We start from the raw sequence: 12,776 nt of genomic DNA on the forward strand, positions 1-12,776 counted from the left end.
TTTTGTTGATGCCATAATAATAACAATAATAGCTATAATCAATAAGAATATAATCATGATTGTGAAGACGATCACGATGTTGATCATTATGATAACGAGAGAGATATAAAGTATGATATAGGTGTTGTCGTATTGACCACAATGAGAAGCATAAGGAGATTAAAAATTGATAAAAGAATCAAGATGAAGATGTTAGAAAATTTCAAGCCATTTATTTAAACATGCAAAGTCGCACCATCATAAAACACACGACTTGTAAGTACCTTACGAAATTAAAAGGACTAATAATGGTAGAACCCAAATCAAAGATGTTAGAGAACCCCGTTTCTGTTTTCACAAAGCTTCAACTTGATTTTTTAGAGCTTCGTAAGCACATATTTGGTATTTATTCTTTCAGCTAGTAATTCTTCAGAACACCTTAAGCCTAATTCCATGATGGATGAAATAAGACTTTGCATGACAGTTACGTCTCTTCCATGTTCTGTTCTTAATAAACTAGCATCCACAACATCCATCATTCTGCCAGGAAGTGAGGTGTTTATCCATTGCATCAAAGTCAATTATCCTACAAACATGTTGTCGGTAGGTTTCTTCCTTATGATCATCTCCAACAGTATTATACCGTAGCTATAAACGTTGCCCTTGATGGACACTTTTCCTTCAAAACCATACTCTATCCAATGCCCGCAATTGTTCAAAAGGGCTTTAAGGTAGTAATTCAAATTTTATTTTTAATAAATAAATAAAGTAAAAAAGAAAGGAAGTTGTCCACATGATATCACAGCCAAAAACGCTAATGTATGTACGACTTATATATAGATATATATTACATATATGGATATGTATAAGGGTGTAAACGAGCCGAGCTTGGGAGAGCTTTGCCTGTCCAAGCTCGGCTCATATAAGTTTAAGACGAGCTCGAGCTCGAGCCGAGCTCAAACACGAGCCTAACAATTGTGTTCAAGCTCGGCTCGCCAAGGAGTTACCCTTGCTCGAGCTCGGCTCACCAGCTCGCTTATTCAGCAAGCCAAGCCTGTCGAGCCAAGCTGACTCGATAAATTTAAACCTTTATTTTTCTATTATAAAATTTATATTTTAAGCCACCTTGCCCAAGCTACTAGCTTAGGCAAGCTCCAACTAAGTGAGCCAAAAAGGCTCAACAAGTATTGTAAAGTGTGAAGGTGGGACCCCTCACAAGCAATGCTTCGCGTGAGCCAATGCTTTTGTTTTAATAATTATCTTCTTGTGAGGGGGATGCCCTTTTATAGGTAACTGAAGGTGGGATTTTTTGCTTCCTTGTCGATGTGGGACAGATGAGCTTCAATTCTTTCACCTTTTTTCCCTTCTCATAAATTCTACTTCACAAGAATCACAACTCTTTCTCCCTCCGTGGACCCACTGGACCATGGCAATTGTAGATTGCTTATTTCTTTTACTTATTTCCTCTATTCCATCCATCCCAGGTGTTCCAATCTGCAGCAAATCAAACAAAAGAATATATCTCAAAGAATATCTAGATATGAATTTGATTCAAGAAGGAAAATGGGAAGTGTGTAATGTGAAAAAAAAAACAAAAAATTGAGCCTTGGGGCTTTTCTTCTTCTTCTTTTTTTCTTGTAGCAAAAATGAATTAATGTGAAAAAAATCAGAATGTTTGGTATGAAAAAGATTAAAAAAAAAACATTGTTTTATAATGAGAGTCCACAAGTTTTTTTTACCAAACAGAGGCTACAAAGTCTTTTTTTTTTTTTGTTCCTCCTCTTGTTGTTTGACAAATTAGAGCTTAGAAAAATTTGTCATTCATCTCATATAAACTAAGAATAATTCTAGAAGTATTTTTGTGTCTTTCTTGTTTCCCTTCAAAAACAATTGTATAGAATATATAATTGTAGTTACTTGATATTATGAAGAACAACAATAAACGTAATAATTATTTTTTAGATCATTATCATTATTTATATGAATATGATCATATGATTTAAATTCAAATTATTAAGTTTTTACTTACCGTAAATTGTGATTATAATGTATAAATTATAAGAAACATATTAGTTACTTAATTATTAATCATTTAATCTAATAGTAATACTCAAACTCTAAGTAATAAATTCATATGATCTAATGGTCGTATACTCATACTTAAATTTTATGATCATATTATCTTACAATTAATATTAATATTATCTTAGATCTAAGATCATGTGATACATCATATATGTTTTATATGAATAAAGTATATAATTATAATGTATTGATTAAATAACACAATAATTTATGCAGATATACTATATGATTATATAATGATTAATGATTATGTGATATATACGATTCCAATTTTCAAAGTATAAACTATCTAATTATAATATTTGTATTAAATGACACAATAACTTGTGCGGTTGTACTATATGATTATATCATATGATAAAATGATTAATGATAATATCATATATTTCTTATATATATATATATATATATATATATATATATATACACACACATATACATAAATAACAAAAAAAAAAACAAAGGTATATAATATATTTGTTATTATTGAGTAAATGAGTAATGTTGATTATATATTGTTATTTGTTACTTAATAAAAAATATACGAGCCGAGCTTAATAAGCGAGGCGAGCCTTATACAAGCCGAGCTCACGAGTTAGGCGAGTCGAGCCAAGCTTGCTTCGTTTAATATTCGAGCTAGGATTTGTGTTCACGAAGTGTTTCATTTAATATTCGAGTCGAGCACGAGCCGAGCTTATGCGAGCCGAGCCCGAGCTTGCTCGCGAGACGCTTCGCTCACTTAACAGCCCTAGATATGTATACCAAAATATGCATTCATTGTACCCATTCATGCATATTTTGGTATACATATGCATATATGTATACCAAAGCATACATATACTAGGCTTATTAATGAATAATTATAATTATGCTATGAACAACTTTTGATAAGTCCTTATACTCTGTGCCCATGCATAAAATGGCTATGGAGTGGGCATACGACAAGGCAAACTATAATCATAGTTGCATTTTAGAATTATTTTATATTAACCTAGTGAGCAAGAAGCATATAACGTAATTGTCTTTGATTCACATTTCTTTTTAACATATTTTAGAGGTAAAAATACATTTATCCCCCAAAGTTTCACCCTATTTTCAATTTGGCTTTGAATGTTTAAAAGTTAGGAATGAACCACAATAAAGTATTAAAAATTCATAATGTAGCCACTCCATTAGCCATTTTCGTCTTATTTAATGGAAATTAGCTTACGTACGCTACACATACATTTTTTGGTGTAGACTTTCCAAAATTGCCCCATGTTTGCAAAAATGCCTCCAATTAATTAAACCAAAATCAGAAGGAAAAAAATTAATAATAATAAAATAATTAGCCCCATCTGGCCGGAATGGGGGTGACGAGCAACTAACAAAGGGTTTGGGGTGGTTTTAGCCACCCCCAATCTAGCCATATTAGGTCATTTTTTGTTTTTGTTTTTTTTTTGTTTTTTGTTTTTTTTTTTCTTCAAAAATATAGGGGCAATTAGTCCTTTTCAATAATTTCCATAAAAGAAGTGCCTACATTGCAAATTTTTGATAATTTGTTAAGGTATATTATCAATTTTTAAATATTGGAGGCCAAATTAAAAATGGGGTGAAACTTTGGAGGGGGTAAAATGTGGCTGTGTTTGGCAAAGGGCCGGACCGGATCAGACCCAAAAACCTAAAAAATTCTTCTCAAAATCAATCCCAACATTCTTACTTTTTACATCACATCAATCACTTTTTATTATTATTCAAATAAAAAAATCACTACAAAACAAATTTTTTTCATTTTTTTATACAAAACATTCTTACTTTTTTTCTCTCATAACAATCAAATATACTACAGTACCGTTCCACTCCCTTTTTCCATTCCATTGCCAAACACAGCCTGTATGTTTCCCTATTTTAGAATGATTAGTAGTCGATAGAAAAATAAATAATTATCCATCGACTAAATAATCAAAGTTTGTGTAATTTTTATTGTTAATGCATATTCATATGAATCTAAGCCCTTAGTACAATTTATTTATGAAAAATTGACATGTACATCTGAATTCTTAAAACTGGCAACTATTGTTGCTCTTGATATTAGCCACTATTAGATAGTCTCATAGCAATAAAATTAAGTATAGGTGAATCCATGTACCTGGTGCAATATAGCCAATTGTTTATTGAGAGTTTTTGTTTGTGTTGCATCCTTGTTTTCGACCAAAATCTTTGCAATGTCAAAGTCGCCCACGTGTGCAACCATGTCCTCGTCGAGAAGGATATTTTTAGGCTTCAAATCACAGTGCACCAAAGATTCTGATAGACCATGGTGGAGATAGGCCAACGCCGATGCAACATCAATCATAATGTTTACTCTTTGAAAAAGATTCAAGTAGTAGTTATAAGAATACAACCACCTTTCAAGGCTACCGTTCGACATGAATTATAGTACTAAAGCTCTGAACTCGGGGTTAGAGCATGTACTTATGACCTTAACAAGATTCTGATGTCGGATTGTCCGTAAGACTTTGCATTCTACATCGAAACTTTTGAAAGCACTAGCCAATTGCAAATTTAGAACTTTAATAGCAACATTTGTCTTGTCAAGCAGCATCTCTTTGTACACAGAACAAAACTGCCAGCTCCAAGCAAGTTGCTTTCACAAAAGTTGTTTGTCCCTTGGCAAAGCTCTTGATATGATATCATTCTATGCTCGAATACAAGCAATGTATTAAATACATTTGTAAGCTGTATTTTACTTTCTCGGTGTCTTCCTAGCATATAGACCAATGCTAGAAAAATTATAACCAAAGCAATAGCAGGAAGAAAATATTTGAGCAGACTTTGTTTCACCTTTGATCCTTTGAAGCTTGGGCTTGGACATGGTGGGACTCCGAAAATTGGATTCCCACAAAGAGCTGTGTTTCCGAAAAATGATTCAGCTGTGAAGTTTGCAAAAGGCCCACTAGATGGTATCTCTCCAGATAGCTTGTTGAAAGACACATTTAAATACTTGAGATGTGAGAGTGCCTCAAGAGACTTAGGAATCATACCGGAGAGATTATTATGTGAGAGGCTTAACAAATCTAACCCTTTCATGTTTCCAAAAGATTGTGGAATGTCTCCTTGAAATGAGTTCATTGACAAATCAAGATAACTTAGGCTTTCAAAACCTCCAATGATGCTTGGAATATTTCTAGTAATTTGGTTCCAAGATAAATCAATGCCTACAATAACCTTCATTTTTTTCATGTTTTGAGACAAAAATCCACCAAGAGAATTCATTGATAGATCCAAGGACATCATTTTTTCAAGGCTCCATAAATTTAATGGTATTGATGATTCCAATCTATTCAAGCTAGGGTTTAGCCATTGCAAACTACTAAGATTTCCAATGCAATTTGGGATGGATCTAGAGATTTTGTTATTTGAGACATATAACTCTTCTAAATTCTTTAACTTGCATACATCTTCAGGAATGAATCCTTCAATCTTATTATCTTCAAGAGACAAAATATACAGCCTCTCCAATCCCCCAATTGTGGACACTATGTTTCCAGTCAACTTGTTGTTGCCCAAAACAAGCAAGGTCAAGCCTTTTAAGGAACCGATTCCGAGAGGAATATATCAGGAAACTCAAAGTATTTTGAGTTCCTGTAATTGCGATCGAGCACTGTTAATAAGTGCGATCAATCACACTAGCAGAGAAGAAACAAAAACTCTCTGGTAGTGCGATCAATCGCCTTCATGCAATGTGATCGATCGCACTCGTAACAGTTTGAAAAGACTGAAGCCATGAGCTGCTGCTGATAGGATGGTTAAAGGTGTTATTCTTTCTGTTAAGATTGGTTTGTAAATAACAACTTATTGTTATGTAGTTAGCAGTTAGTATATGCTATATATATTGTAAATGTACAAGAATCAATTCATTGAATGAAGTTCACAAGAAAATTTTTCTCTCAAGTCTTTATTACTTCTATTTCTTGTTATGGTATCAGAGTTCTTCATGAATTTGTGAAGATTCATCAATGGAGTCTGTTCCATCATCTTCGTCAAGTGGCGTTCCTCTTTCTTCTGATCCTTCGTCAGTTGAAATTAGTCCATTTTTTCTCTCCAATGCAAATAATGCAGGCATTATGCTGGTCTGCACACCGTTGTCAGGGGATAATTACAATTCTTGGAGTCAGTTCATGCTCATGGCTCTCAGTGCCAAGAACAAGATTGGATTTGTAGATGGTACCTTGAAGAAACCACTGAATACTGGTAGTGCTTAGTTTAGAATTTGGACTCGTTGCAATGATTTAGTTGCATCATGGATTATGAATTCCATCTCGAAGGAGATTGCAACTTTTCTCCTTTATATGACTAATGCTGAAGATATTTGGTTGGATTTAAAAGAAAGGATTTCACAGAAGAATGGTCCAAGGATTTTTCAATTGCAAAAGTCCCTTTCCACTCTCACTCAGACAATATGTCTGTAAGTCAATACTTTACCCGTCTTAAGGCATTATGGGATGAATTGAATAATTTCAAACCTTTGGATTTGTGTGCTTGCTGTCATTGTGGGAAGATGAAGCAAATTCTTGATCCTCAAGCCCAAGAATACACAATTCAATTCCTTATGAGTCTCAATGAATCATATTCTCATATTCGAGGCCAAATTCTTCTCCATGATCCAATTCCCTCTATAACCAAAGTTTTCTCTCTAATTGTTCAAGAAGAGAAACGTAGAGAAATTTCTCTTAGTTCATTGTCTTATGATACTGCTGCACTCATGACAAGGAATTCACAAGTTGGAAATAGGTTTACTCAACTTGCAAAGCGGAGTTTTGTCAAGAAGGAAAAACCAATATGCTCTCATTGTAAAATTCCTGGACACACTGTAGATAAGTGTTACAAGCTTCATGGCTATCCTTCAGGATTCAAATTTACAAGAAATCGGCCTGCATTTTCTCCACATTTAGGAAACTATGTTCAAGATGCTGCTGTTATGGAGGAATCTTCTCCTTCTCCTTCTGAACAGTTCTCTCCACAATTGCCGATCAATTTTGATCAGTGTCAACAGTTGATGAGCATGCTGAAACAGTTTTCTCCAAGTCCTTCTGCCATGTCTCCAGCCTCCGCAAACACAATTAGTTGTGTGCATAATCAAGATCATCTTTTTTTCAAAGATGACAGTTTCATCTTCTATTATTGATCTTGATTTTAAACATTCTGTTTTTTCTGCTAACAAAATTCACCCTTCCATTCATTGTGATCCAAAACACAACCCTTGGATCATTGACACGGGTGCCACAGATCATATGATCTGTTCTTTGTCATTGTTTACTTCTATTTCCACTGTAGTTTCCACTCAAGTGAAATTACCAAATGGTTCTATTGTTTTTATTACACATGTAGGTACTGTCCAACTTTCAAAGAGTCTTATACTCACTGAAGTTTTGTTTGTTCTATCTTTCTCTTTTAATTTGATTTCTGCTAGCAAACTCATTAAGAAATTGCATTGTTGCCTTATCTTTCTTGCTGATTTTTGTTTTATACAGAATCTACACAATTGGAAAACGATTGGGGTGGGTAATGAGCAAGGTGGATTATTTCTTTTATTGCAGCAACATTAGATATTAGCTTCATCACCTCACTTACTTTTTCATGTTTCTTCCACCAAAACAGCAGCACCTTCTACTGATGTGTGGCACTATAGATTAGGTCATCCTTCCATTGCTAGGTTACAATTGTTGAATAGCATTGTACCTGAAATTTCTTTTGAGTTCCTGATAATATACCCTCTTCAAATTCAAGTTCTTCTGATTCAGTAAATATTCCTGTCCAATATTTCCCATTCAAATCCTACCATTAATGACAACCAATCTCCTCAAATCACACTTCAACCTAGAAGATCTTCCAAGATGAAACAAACTCCTTGTTATCTGCAAGATTATCATTGCCACTTGGCTTCTTCTCCATCCTTTCTAATTCAATGGCTCATGATTCTTCTCCCATTTCAGGTATTCCCCATTCATTGTCATCTTTTATTTCTTATGATCGTTTATCTTTGAATCATAAACATTTTTGCTTGTCTATTTCGTCACATGTTGAACCACAATTTTATCACCAAGCTGTTTCTAGTCCAGAATGGAGAGATGCCATGAAAAAGGAGATAGAAGCTCTTGAGGAGAACAAGACATGGGTTGTTACTAATTTGCCTCCCAATAAACATCCCATTGGTTGTAAATGGGTATACAAAATCAAAGATAATGTTGATGGCAGTATTGAAAGGTATAAGGCAAGGTTGGTTGCCAAGGGTTATACTCAAAGTGAAGGATTGGATTATCATGAGACGTTTTCTCCTGTGGCAAAGATGACCACTGTTAGAACCTTATTAGCCATTGCAGCTGCAAAAGGTTGGGTTCTCCATCAGTTGGATGTGAACAATGCCTTTCTTCATGGGGACCTTGATGAAGAGGTCTACATGACCATGCCACCTGGATTCAGCATTAAGGGGGAGTCTAAGGTGTGTAGATTAACCAAGTCTTTATATGGCCTCAAGCAAGCCTCAAGATAGTGGTTTGCCAAACTTTCTACCACAATCCTTAGTCTTGGTTTCACTCAAGCAAAGTTAGATTACTCCCTTTTTACTAGAGTTCAAGGGTCTTCTTATATTGCTCTATTGGAGTATGTTGATGACATTGCAATTACAAGCAATGATGCTGCAGCAGTCAAGGTTCTAACTAATCTTCTCAATGAAAAATTTCGTCTCAAAGATTTTGGGACTTTAAAATTTTTCTTAGGTCTGGAAATTGCTAGATTAGAGAAGGGAATTTTTGTTTCTCAAAGGAAATATGCCCTAGAAATGTTACAAGATTATGGTTTATTAGCTTCTGAACCAGCTAAGTTTCAAATGGAGCAAAATGTGAAGTTGTCCAAAGATAATGGTCCTTTATTAGATGATCCCACAAGCTATAGACATCTTATTGGAAGGTTGCTTTACTTGACAGTGACTAGACCAGACTTGTCTTACTCAGTTCAAACATTGAGTCAATTCATGGATAAACCCTGCCAACCTCATTTAGATGCAGCATATAGGGTTTTAAGATACATCAAGTCTGCTCCAGGACAGGGACTACTCTTTCCAGCTATCTCAGATTTCAAGGTTAAGGCTTTCTCTGATTCTGATTGGGCTAGTTGCCCTGACACTAGAAGGTCCATCACAGGTTTCTGTGTATTCATTGGTGACTCTATGCTATCCTGGAGATCCAAAAAGCAACAAACCATTTCCAGATCATCAGCTGAAACTGAGTATAGATCTATGGCTGCTGTATCTTGTGAGCTAACATGGTTGTTTTCCCTCTTGGATGATTCACAAGCTCCTTATCAGAAACCAGTATTACTTTTCTGTGATAGCCAGGCAGCTCTCCATATTGCAGCAAACCCTGTTTTCCATGAACGAACCAAACACATAGAGATTGACTGTCATTTGGTTCATGAGAAAATTCAGTTGGGGCTACTCAAGACTTTGCATGTTCCCTCTAATCATTAATTGGCAGATATCTTCACCGAACCTCTTGGTTCTGCTTTGTTTACTGATCTATTGTCCAAGATGTCTGTACTAGATCTTCACCATCCATCTCGAGGGGGAGTATTAGGAACTCAAAGTATTTAGAGTTTCTGTAATTGCGATTGAGCACGATCGAGCATTGTTAATAAGTGCGATTGATCGCACTATCAGAGAAGAAACAAAAACTCTCTGGTAGTGCGATCGATCGCCTTCATGCAATGCGATCGATCGCACTCGTAACAGTTTGAAAACATTGAAGCGATGAGTTGCTGCTGATAGGATGGTTAAAGCTGTTATTCTTTCTGTTAAGATTGGTTTGTAAATAACAACTTATTGATATGTAGTTAGCAGTTAGTATATGCTTTATATACAGTAAATGTACAAGAATCAATTCATTGAATGAAGTTCACAAGAGAATTTTTCTCTCAATTCTTTGTTACTTCTATTTCTTGTTAGAATATGACCCTTTAATTGGCTTTTAAATGCAATAATGGAGTTAAGGGAAATAGAAAAGTTTCCAATGGAATCAGGAAGAGTAATATCCAAGCGATTAGAGGATATGGACAATCGTTCGAAAAATCTGCAATTAGATAAAGATGAAAGGAAACTAAGCTCTTGATCTTGAGGCTCCCCTGTTAGCTGATTCGTATTCAAAAACAGTTTCTGGAGGTATTTTAAGTTTCCAAGACTTGTGGGTATTGATCCAGAGAGTAAGTTGTTATTAAAATCTATTACAATGAGCTTGGAACAATTTGAAAGAAACGATGGGATAGGACCACTAATTTTGTTCCGACCCATAAGGAAAGTTTCAAGATTAGGGCAAGAAAACCCAGTATCTGATGGAAGATTTCCGGATAGGAAATTAAACCCCAAGCTGATTTCTTGTAGAGAAGACATGTTGAAAATTTTTTGTGGTATTGCCCCTGTGATCAGTGGCGAACCCAGGAAATTTGTCCATGAGGGGCATGGTTTTTTTTTTTTATTTTTTATTTTTTTTTTATTTTTTAAATGAATACAAAAAATAAAGTTTAACAAAAATATAACAAGCCGAATAAGTGAATAATTCAATAAAAATTTTAATTATGTTCTAAAACATGTAAATCTAACTTATAATTTGTTTTGTCACGACTAGCACTAAGGCAATTGTCCTCGACGAGTCTTCATACCTTGGAATCGCTTCATGATTTTTTCATTACTGATGGTCTTGAATATATCTTTCTCAATGTACGTAACCAAACAATCATTCATCCATTGATCTCCAATTCGGTTGCGTAGACGATTTTTAACAATATTCATTGCTGAAAATACTCTCTCAACAAATGCTGTCGCAACTGGCAGAATCAATGACAATGTCACCAATGAATAAACCAAGTGATATACGACATCTTTTTTCATCTCTACCAATTTCTCAACAAGTTGTCAAATCCATTTGAGTGTTGCAAATTCATCACTAGAACGCATGTCAACGATATATGTTTCAAGTTGGTTGTCTAATTGCATATTCATCCCAATTAGAGGAGATCCGGATCCGGATCCGCAGCCTGGCAAGCCTGAGGCCTAGCCTGCCCCCTTGGCCAATGGCCTTGGACTTGTTTTGCTTGCATCCCCTCGAGGCATATTATAATTTTTCTTTGTCTTGTGTGTTGTGTCAATGAAAATATATTATAATTTTATTAATTTATAATATTATTTTTTCCACTCCAAAGTCCAAAGCAGGCTACACCTATACAAAATTGTCAAAATGAAAAACAGTGCATTTGAAAACTGAACTATTCATCATCTTCAAGCTTTCAACATTTCATTTTTCTGCAAGACTGCAGCATTCAACTTTTTAAAAATTTTCAAATTTCAATGGAGCATAATATGGCCGGAGGTTGAGGAAGGAGGCATAATCATGGCTAAGAGGGGCATAATCAGGACATAAAATTTTTTTTACCATACTCAGGGGGATTTTTGGGAGTTGAGGGTGGGCGGATGCCCCCCCTCGACCCCCCCTGGATCCACCCCTGCCTATGATATAATTCTCTTCTAAATTCAGAGACTCCAGATTTGAAAGACGCCATAAATCACTGGGAATGCTTCCTTCAATGTTGTTACTCTCAATGGCAAACACAACTAACCTCGACAAATTACTTATGGTAGAAGGTATATTACCGGTTAAGTTGTTAACTCCAAGATATGCCTTTTCAGCTTTTCTAAACTCCCAAAACCTTCTGGAATGCTCCCATCAAATTTATTGTGTGCTAGGGATAAGATTACAAGCTCTCTACAATAAATTATTTGTGAAGGGAGCCGACCGTTGAACTTGTTGAAGGAAAGATAAAGCTCTTGAAGATTAGGACACCGGCTACAGAGATCTATTGGAAGAGTTCCTGAGATTTGATTATTTGTAAGACCAATTCTGGTTAGAGAGGATATGTTAAAGATGACAAGAGGAAATGGACCAGTGAGGCTATTGTATTCCAAATTCTAGTACTCTAACGATGACATATTGCCGAGGGAGGATGGAGTTGCACCTATAAGATGATTACCGTATTGATGTATTTGTCTAAGCTTCCGGCAATTATGCAAAGTTGGAGGGATACTGCCTTCCAATTGGTTGCATGGCAACCTGAGTATTCTCAAGCGACGTAGGCGACAGATCTCATGCGGCAGAAAACCAAAGAAGCTGTTGTTAGAAAGATCAAGTGAGACCAAGAAAGAGAGGTTACCAATATGAGGAGAAATGGTGCCTTGGAGACCCATGTAGGAAAGTTTCAAAGCCGTCACTCTTTGCTTGGGTTGGTTACATGATCCAATCGCAAAAGTTCGTAGTTGTACACTTGTACGTGGACCAGTTGCCAGCCAAGACTGTTTCGTTTGGACCAGAACTGATTCTAGATTTGAAGGCAATGAGAGCTGCTTGATCGTTAAAGCTGGTGGTGGAAGATTGGGCCAACTGAAGCATGCATAATAACTGCATTAACAGAAAACCCAAGAGCAGGAGAATATTGGAGGGCCTTTCTATTAGCATCATGGCTGTGCAATAGAGAGAGAGAGAGAGATAGAGAAGGGATGGAGTTTATAAAAAAGAAGTCATGTGAATAATAATGAGATTATGCAGATCATGTTCCTACTGTCTTATTGGCTGCAAAATTAAGTTAATCTGAACATGGTGGCCTTAATAGAAGTCAATTCATACAGTCAT

General features: G+C 35.5%; 1 pseudogene; it reads right to left on the bottom strand.

The window, feature by feature from the left end:
• Window positions 1-311: 311 nt before the first annotated feature.
• On the bottom strand, window positions 312-12,349 carry LOC148585853 (uncharacterized; annotated as a pseudogene).
• Between the last annotated feature and the right edge of the window lie 427 nt (window positions 12,350-12,776).

The sequence above is a fragment of the Corylus avellana genome, chromosome 5, assembly GCF_965113065.1.
Source record: "Corylus avellana chromosome 5, dhCorAvel1.hap1.2, whole genome shotgun sequence".
In the NCBI taxonomy this organism is placed as follows: domain Eukaryota; kingdom Viridiplantae; phylum Streptophyta; class Magnoliopsida; order Fagales; family Betulaceae; genus Corylus; species Corylus avellana.